The sequence below is a fragment of the Ciona robusta genome, unplaced genomic scaffold (genome assembly GCF_009617815.1).
Source record: "Ciona robusta unplaced genomic scaffold, ASM961781v2 AP042737.1".
Classification (NCBI taxonomy): Eukaryota; Metazoa; Chordata; class Ascidiacea; order Phlebobranchia; family Cionidae; genus Ciona; species Ciona robusta.
In genome coordinates this window covers 461,901-471,274 of record NW_028323116.1, presented here as the reverse complement: position 1 = coordinate 471,274, position 9,374 = coordinate 461,901, and the positions used below count along the sequence as shown (strand labels likewise).

At 33.7% G+C, this 9,374-nt stretch overlaps 1 protein-coding gene and 1 long non-coding RNA gene across 4 annotated transcripts in view; both read right to left on the bottom strand.

Moving 5' to 3' along the window:
• Nucleotides 1-4,651, bottom strand: part of LOC149724293 (glial fibrillary acidic protein-like) — a 48,837-nt gene extending 44,186 nt beyond the window's left edge. For both annotated transcript variants that reach the window (XM_089893197.1, XM_089893198.1), the window contains exon 1: nt 4,635-4,651. The gene's annotated coding sequence lies outside the window, so the exon portion shown is untranslated. The remainder of the gene's footprint in view (nt 1-4,634) is intronic.
• LOC149724294 (uncharacterized) lies at nt 1,309-2,473 on the bottom strand. Of its 2 annotated transcripts, none has more exons than XR_016386723.1 (3): nt 2,137-2,473; nt 1,875-2,001; nt 1,309-1,425 (listed from the first exon to the last, which is right to left on the bottom strand). It is a non-coding gene; the product is annotated as an uncharacterized LOC149724294 (long non-coding RNA). The 2 variants fall into 2 exon arrangements; XR_016386724.1 differs by having other exon boundaries at nt 2,053-2,159.
• Nucleotides 4,652-9,374: the final 4,723 nt, after the last annotated feature.

Sequence of the window (9,374 nt, the reverse complement as noted above, 5' to 3'; positions counted from 1 at the left end):
TATTAAAAATTTAATGTCTGCGCATGCGCAGTACATGATGGACCCGGTTTTCTTGTGGGAACCAGTTTGACATATATATTAGGGTGAGGGAAGATGGGACAGCTTATTCTTCTGTTTTCTCGTCTCTTTTAATAGGAAACAAAGAACATTCAAAGGAGTATAAAACCGTATCCTGATGACTCCCACATTGTTAATTGTTTAAACAGGATCGGAATATCTAGATGTTATGTGCTAAAGTTGCCCCGTCTTCCCCTACCCTACTATATATGAAATAAGAAACCGTGTTATAACGACTGTAATTTCCCGCCACGCAAGCTCAAATAAAGTATCATTTATTCGCTTATTTATTAAATTTTAATTTTCATTTTAAAGTGCCATACCAACAAAAAAATGTTTATAGATACAGACGCTCAAATGTGACCCAAAGATACAGTTTAAAAAAATGCGTGAAAAAAAAAAGGCCGAGGTAAAAATGGGCTGTTTGGAAAATGCTTAGGATTTCCAATAAGAAAAACTGACTTTTTACAAAGAAAATGGTACAACAGGTTTAAATGTAATGTAAAAAACGGTTTAATATAAAAAAAGTGTTAAAACTTAACTAATGGGATAAAAGTGCTAAGTCGGCAAATTATGAAGCTATTATGTTCAATTCACAATTAAAAATCAAAACATGTGTTTTACAATTTTTAACATATATTCTTAAAGAAGCAATCATTGTACCAAATCGGAATTAAATTCAAATTTTCTTAAATATTTTAGTTGAGTGAACGATCAAAGTTGAGTGAACTTTTTCCAATCCTAAATCCAATAAATTGTGCCACAGCCAATTTGTTTTATTCCAGCGTATAAATTTGAGGTTTCAAAACTCATTTTTTCAAAGGTTGTTTTATATTTTGAAACTTTAATGGTACCTTTAGAACACATTTGAGCATCTCTATTAATACACAAATTCTGAATTTTCGTTGGTATGACCCTGCACGACTTTTAAGCATTACGAGGCTTTTTACTAACTAGTAAGTTGGGCGGTTTATTTAAAAAACACATTCTTATAATTGTTTTTCATATGTAATGAATGATGTGTTCGTATGGTACTTTACTGTTTTATATTTTCATGATCTTTATGTTTTGCGTGAACCGTTGTGTTTTTAAGAGTCGATCGCATGGTTTTGTTAAGTGACATTCAGTTTTCCCTTGGTTGTGTTATCGCGTGCACGGGCCGATTGGCAATACAAGATATAAAACTTTACACATATCCATTAAGCTGTTTATATGTGAAAAACCAAAAAGACTGGTAGAAAACACAAAGTATACGTTTTGCTGATGTTTAATTTATTAAAATCGTAAGATTGCAGCTTAGGCTATACAACAATCATTCGAATCCACGTTTTCCCCATGAAGAAGAGTCGTCGGACTCCATGTCGGGACCTAAAAAAAAGTTACATAAATAAATTAAACTTATTTATCTTAGCATGACGAAGCAACATAATTTATTTTATAACACGAGAGTTAGCTGGAGTACGCTTATGAGTCACCACGTATGTAACTTTTAAAACCTTTTGTTTTTGGTTTAATGTATAGCTGATAATTTTGACAGACCATTAGTACAGTGTCAGCAGCGGCGGGACTTAACCACCAATAACCTTTAGGTTTGCGGCAGGCGCGCTAACCGTTGAGCCACGGCGCCAAATGTTATATTAAACTTAAATATGCTGTTTTCAGTATCAAACAAATTTTAACCCGTTACCGCCTAGATTTTTGTACATTTTACTGTCATGTATGCGGTGTAAAAACCGAAAAGATTAAATGCACAAAAAATATTATTTTTTTGAATAATAAACAAAAGTAAACAGTTGGTTTGGTATCTGCAAACTTACTTTTGTTTATTTGTGACATTTCTAGTTTAAAAATGCGCGTGCGACGACGACTCAGCAGCGCAGTAGTTGTTTCGGTGAGGACGAGAAGTCCAATGAGAAGCAAAAGTAGAAGTGCTGACTTGTTCATCTGCAAAATATAATTACCACTAGCCATACAAAAAACAAATCAGTTACTCACTATAATTACCACTAGCCATACAGAAACAAATCAGTTACTCACTATAATTACCACTAGCCATACAAAAACATATCAGTTACTCACTTTATTTCTTTTGAAAAACTGATGAAATATTTTAAAACTTAGCGCCTCTTATTACAAGCGCTGTTTGATTGTTTCCGATGCCTCTGATTTAAGGAGTAAAGTCTCTTTTACTCACTGAATGTGGCGCACGATTTCGTAGAATCGGTACCCATAGGTTCTTCAGTACACGCGGTAAGGACTAAAACACAACTAAAATTCTATTGCAACAATTAACCAAACTTTGTATACTAAACCAAAATAACGCGACTGTTTCACGTATTGTTCCGTGTTTTGGTGAAATATCTCGATAATGTCTTATTGTATACAGCAGAATAAATGTTGACCTAACTGAAGTCTTACGTTCTCAAATCCAGAATATAAAATACTTCTCAGGAACAGTAAATAAAAAAAATGTTTTATTAAACTTCAATAACATAGAACAAAACTTCTCGAAAGTTTGTTAGCTAAAACATGTTTGAGATTGCTATGTAAAGGTGCCGCTTTCACTTACGGCGACATACTGGCGTCTTTATATTGATCCTTACAGCCAAACCGTTTCAACACGTAGGCATGTCTACACAGGAAAGCTATAGACGAAACTGCGTTAAGATAATAAAGAAACAAAAACAACGTTTTAAATGAAAGATCACTTACGAAAATGGAGAACAAAGAAAGAGAGTATTTACAAGAACCTTAACGGGGAGTTATTAAAACAAAGCGAAATAACTACGGTTTTGACAGTCATCATGTCTGGAGGAAGTCTGTACGAGCGCCGATACTGTGAAACTGTAAGACCAACTGGGAAATAACAAAACGATTAAACAAATTCTCTCTCTTGAAAACCTTGTAAGCTGGGGGGAGGTATATAAAACACAACACCCGTGTTATAACGACTGTTGTTGCCACTCGAAGTGGTAAAGAATAATTTACACAGAGACGCACGTACCCTTCGTTTCTGTCTCTAACGAAATCAAGTGAAAAAAAACTTTTATTATCCTTATTTCAGTATTTTCTTTTCCAATTTGGTAGTAAACAAAGAACAGTTAGGATTTATAAAACCGTGTGCCCTCGTGACTTTTATTGACGGTTGTGGTGTCACCCAAATACCTTTTGTGTATTGATTTTTAAACTATTCGGCAATTTGTACCTATTTGTTCTTTTTTTACCAACTCTACTTTATAATAACAAAATTGCTATGAAGTGTTTTTCTCAAGCAAAATAATTATCGGTAAACTCCAATATTGCAAGCCAAAACCACATTGGCAGTTATTAAAACGTTTAGTATCAAAATCAAAGAAAGAGAAGCGATAGAGAGTAAGCTAGAAATTTAATAGGAAGTCATTAAAACGATCTGTGTCCAATCAGATTTCAGAATGAACGGTTTCTTAAGAAAAGATTAAAATGGGATGCTGTCTCTTCGATTCGTGATTACACACACAAACGCAGCACAGAAGAAAGCTGCAACAATGCATATTATAACAACTACGTTGTACGTTTATATACTAGAGTAACGTTTGGCTGTAAATACAAAAATATTTCGAAATTAAATAGTCGCACCATTACGACATTACAGAGCGCTTTAATTTGTTCAAAACTGTTTAGAAAACTATAAGATTTAAGTGCTAACAGTAGCCATCTTGTTACGGGGGTCTTAAAAAGGGCGCGGCCCTGCACCCAAACCCCGTAATATGGCTTCTATTTAAATCGAAAAAAGTCCATATGAAAATACACCCTGACTCTTGCTTGAAGTTTATTACACGTTGGTGGGGGACTGAACGACGAGTGACGAGTACTAAAGAGGTTTTCAAATTGTGACTATAGTAGGCCTATAATAACAAAATTGCTATGAAGTGTTTTTCTCAAGCAAAATAATTATCGGTAAACTCCAATATTGCAAGCCAAAACCACAATGGCAGTTATTAAAACGTTTAGTATCAAAATCAAAGAAAGAGAAGCGATAGAGAGTAAGCTAGAAATTTAATAGGAAGTCATTAAAACGATCTGTGTCCAATCAGATTTCAGAATGAACGGTTTCTTAAGAAAAGATTAAAATGGGATGCTGTCTCTTCGATTCGTGATTACACACACAAACGCAGCACAGAAGAAAGCTGCAACAATGCATATTATAACAACTACGTTGTACGTTTATATACTAGAGTAACGTTTGGCTGTAAATACAAAAATATTTCGAAAATAAATAGTCCCACCATTACGACATTACAGAGCGCTTTAATTTGTTCAAAACTGTTTAGAAAACTATAAGATTTAAGTGCTAACAGTAGCCATCTTGTTACGGGGGTCTTAAAAAGGGCGCGGCCCTGCACCCAAACCCCGTAATATGGCTTCTATTTAAATCGAAAAAAGTCCATATGAAAATACACTCTGACTCTTGCTTGAAGTTTATTACACGTTGGTGGGGGACTGAACGACGAGTGACGAGTACTAAAGAGGTTTTCAAATTGTGACTATAGTAGGGCCAACGGGTACGGGAAACAACAAAACAAATACACACTTATCACCTTATTCAAATAGAATCAGCGGTTAGGCACATAAAGTAATAAATATTCTAATACAGCAGACACTAATACAGTAGACACGCACTGACATCTAACTATAAATTTAAAAATGGCCGACATAGGTAAAGTAAAGAAATGCGTAACAATGGCGCTAATTGTCTATGTTCTAAAAATGTCACGTGCTGGCCCGGGATTGGTCGTGACGTAAGTTGTAGGATTCTACACATCTTATCCTACAATAATATTTTTCAATATATGTTATATGATAAAATAGAAGTATAACTCTTCATCTGTAAATTATCATTTCATCACGTACACGTCTAGACAGTAACAACGAAAAGCAGAGCAATTTACATATAATCTGTTAAATTGTCGCTGATGAAAAAGTTGCAGACAATTTCCTGCCCTGGCATAAGTGTGTGATGAAGAAAGCTGCAACATTGCATAATATTATAACAACTACGTTGTACGTTTATCGTTTGGCAGTAAATACAAAAATATTTTGAAATTAAATAGTCGCACCATAACGACATTTGGCAGTAAATACAAAAATATTTTGAAATTAAATAGTCGCACCATAACGACATTTGGCAGTAAATACAAAAATATTTTGAAATTAAAGAGTCGCACTATAACGACATAACAGAGCGATTTAATTTGTTCAAAACTTTTCAGAAAACTATGAGATTTAAGTGCTAACAGTATCCATCTTATCCTACAATAATATTTTTCAATATATGTTATATGATAAAATAGAAGTATAACTCTTCATCTGTAAATTATCATTTCATCACGTACACGTCTAGACAGTAACAACGAAAAGCAGACCAATTTACATATAATCTGTTAAATTGTCGCTGATGAAAAAGTTGCAGACAATTTCCTGTCCTGGCATAAGTGTGTGATAAAATAAAACTTTCTTCTCTCCGCAGATCTGTAGAAACGAATGCCGCTTGTTAGTTTATTGAATTTAAATATTGGGAAACATTTTGTTCATAATCATACACAAAGTTTTTTAAACCAAAGTTATTGCCGGCAATGATTTTTTTGCCACGCTAGTATATCTTTTTGAGCACGTTTGTGGTCATATAGATCCTTTTTCGTCAAACAGTTGTTCTTGTTGTTTTTTTTTTTTCGTGACTTTTTTCCGCACTTATCTCAATCCTTAATTCTAGTATTTTTCTTTATTCTCTTGATTGAAATCAAATCATAATATATATTTATAAATTTAATTTTTTTCAGATTTAAAACCGTACGATGAGCGATTAATTATCAATTAGTTTCCTCATGCACTTTACATAGCGGAAACACTGTCTAATAGTTTGGTGGGGAACCACGGCACGTGTTTGTGAGATAAGAAATCCACACAAGGATTCACGACTAAATCAACAAACTATAGCATTTAAATGGGGACGCATTAAATGCACTACTATTATACCTTAATCGTAATTGAAACATTATTTTTAATTCAACATCATATGATTAATATTAACTTCTAACATTACCTAATTACTGCGTGATTACGGTTTGTCAAAATTCATGAAAATAATCGTTTTTAAGCAAAGACAACGTTAACTAGTGTAAGTTTACAGTAAACACATGGTACAGGAGTTGTACAAAGCGTATTTACACATATTCTTTACCAATCACTCAATCCTCATACATCATAAGTTTCATTAGTTATAATACATTTTGCCTACTGCTCCACAGTCACCAATGGCGACTAGAACCCGTTTTGTTGGTTACTTCAGATTTGTTTTTCATCGAGCCCAGTCGACCGTTGTAGTAAAAGTATTAATTAATATAGCAGGGTAAGGGTAAATGGGACACCTTTTTATTTATTAGTAAACAAAGAACATTTAATGAATTATAAAACCGTATCTTCACGACTTCCACAGACCGTTGTTAATTGCTTAAAACACGATTAGGCTATTTGGATATTATGTGTTAAAGGTGTCCCATCTTCCCCGACTCTACTATATTATGCTAATTAGTCATTCATTAGATCTGTGATCTCTGTAATGTAAATATTTTTATATGATCGAATTTGTTTTAATTAAATTTGTATAGCTTTTAATGTAAGTATTTTTGTACGATTAAATTTGTTTTAATTTAATTTGTAACACTAAATTAATGTTCTCTGGCCAAGTAACATGTTTATATATATATTGATGAATTTAAATGCAGATTAGTACTGAAATCTAATGCCGTTTTTGCTTTTACGATCTATTCGATTCGTTGACATTGGGACCAGTTTAAAAAACAAATAGATTCTTACTTTATCTCCACACAGGACAAAAAAATCTAAAGTTGCCAAACACCTGAAGATTCGGCGAAAGCAGGATTTTTTTATTGAAGCATATTTAGCAACTAAACGTTTAAGGAAATAAAAAGCGTTGAGTTTGTCTGCTCATCATTTAATTTGTTTAGAAAACATCGAAGTGAGTTACTCTGTTTACACTGTAAATCGTAAGGGTGGAAATTTCCACTGTTGGGGTGGTAAATTTCAACCTTCCTCGTCAGTTCCACCCTTGGTGTTGTTATATTTCCACCTATTGACCTAAATGTAGTCCCTCCCACCCTGTTCTTATTAATTAGGTTGCAAATTTATCTTTCCACCTATTGACCTAAATGTAGTCCCTCCCACCCTGTTCTTATTAATTAGGTTGCAAATTTATCTCCAATAGGGTGGTTTTAATTTTTACAAATTATTTTTTTTTTCGTTTCTTTTTTTATCGTCATGCGAATTCGTTCACAGCGGGAGTTATGTCATATATAACATAACTCTCTTTTCTTTTCAATGAAGAGTCACGGGAAACTTTGTAACAGCGAAAATGCAGTTTTGATCAGTTAGGTTGTTCCAGTTTTACTATGTAGAATTTTATAATCAGGATTGTAACGTGTTTAATGCTTGCAGTTTTTTATAATTAGATTCGTGGTTTGTGTTGGGTCCCCGAACTAGTTAAGGCTGTAAAAGTTATTTTTTATGTTGTGTGTTACGTCACAATTGCGCCAAGTTGGATTTCGGGAAACCATTTTTTGCATTCCTTTTTGCTATTGGAGTCCCAAGTGGGCTGCCGTTTTGCATCTGTAAACATCTATTTGTTTGAGCGACCCTGTATGTCATCTTGCGACCTGAATAATTGTTCGGTATGTATGTTTTGGGATATAGTTTTGTAACCTTGATGTATGTAACCTTTTTTTGTGTGTGCAAATTTAGAAAACCGCATGCACGTCCACACGTATATACATCCAAATGCAGGAGTAAAAATATGTACAAATTTAGTAAAAATAGGTACAAGAAGAAACGAGAGACACGTTGTTTATACCGAAGATAACGATAGGAAACGATGCTCGTCTACGCTTCGGTGCACACACGCGGTTTTTAATCTTAAAAAATTTGTCTAAAAATTATAAATATTTAATATGATTTTAATCAAGAGATTAAAGAATAAATGCTAGAATTAAGAATTGTGATAAGTGCGGAAAAACGTCTAAAAAACAACAAGACCAACTATTCGACGAAAAAGGATCTATATGAGTCAAATATGAGACCACTACGTCCTCGATAACGCTGGTTTTGCAATACCTCAACTTCTATGTTGCAGATAAAATTGGTCAAGCAGTAAATAAGTACCGTTTCAATTGTAAGAAGATGTGTTTCGTGTAGAGAATGCCATGGGTTGATTTTCTTTTTAATACCATAATTGTTTCTGTTTGTTAGGTTTAATTTAACAACGGAAGTAAGTGTCTAGTTATTTCATGGCGCAATTTTCGTTACCTTGCCCATGTGCAAACTGTAGCAAACTTGTACCAAAGCGTGAGTTTCTGGATCATTTATATTTTCAACACCATATGTGTAGAGTATTTCGTTGCAAAATATCCGACAGAAAGAATATACTCTACTCAGGAAAGCTCCAGTGCAAGAAATACCGGAACAAGAAGATAAGTATTTGGGATAAAAGCAACTTTATTACAAATTTTTGCAAAATGTGCATAAAAATGAAAGAACATTATGTATTGCCGGACTCAACTTACAGATGTATAATGCAAGATATGATTGCATTTGTAACTGTTTTTCACCAAAACTTACTACGAGCAAACATCAATTTTATTCATGGCAAAGATGAGTATTTGTTCGATAGTGAATGCTTCATGACTGCATGGGAAAATATTCAAAATCACACTGTTTTTGACAGTTACTGTAAATCCATTGGTTATGTTGAACCTGTGCAAATTCAACGTAAATGAAACGTATCTCAATACATTCCCATTCTGGATACAGTCAAAGAATTCCTTAGGCACAATGATGTTTGGCAAGCTATATGCAACAACCTTCCATCCAATCAAGTTAACTTTTTACCGTCTCAAGGGTGCAACTATTTCTGTGATTTCACAGATGGCTTATTTTTTAAAAATCATAAATATTTTAAGGGAGATAAAATATGCTCCGTCTGCACTTTTATTGCGACGAATTAGAAGTATGTTAGCCATTAGGAATTAAGTTCCAAAAGAAAAAATAAGCTTACAGGCTTTTATTTTGTGGTTGGAAATATTGGTACACGACATTTTTCTGCTCTTCGAAACATTTTCTTGGCTTTACTGATTCCGAGCAGGCTAATTAAAAAGTATGGCTACATCAAGCTACTGAAACCGTTGTTGGTGCACGACATTAAAAAGTTAGAAACATCAGGGGTGCAAGTTGGTAAAACAAACAATTTTATTTGTGGCACAATTGCAACA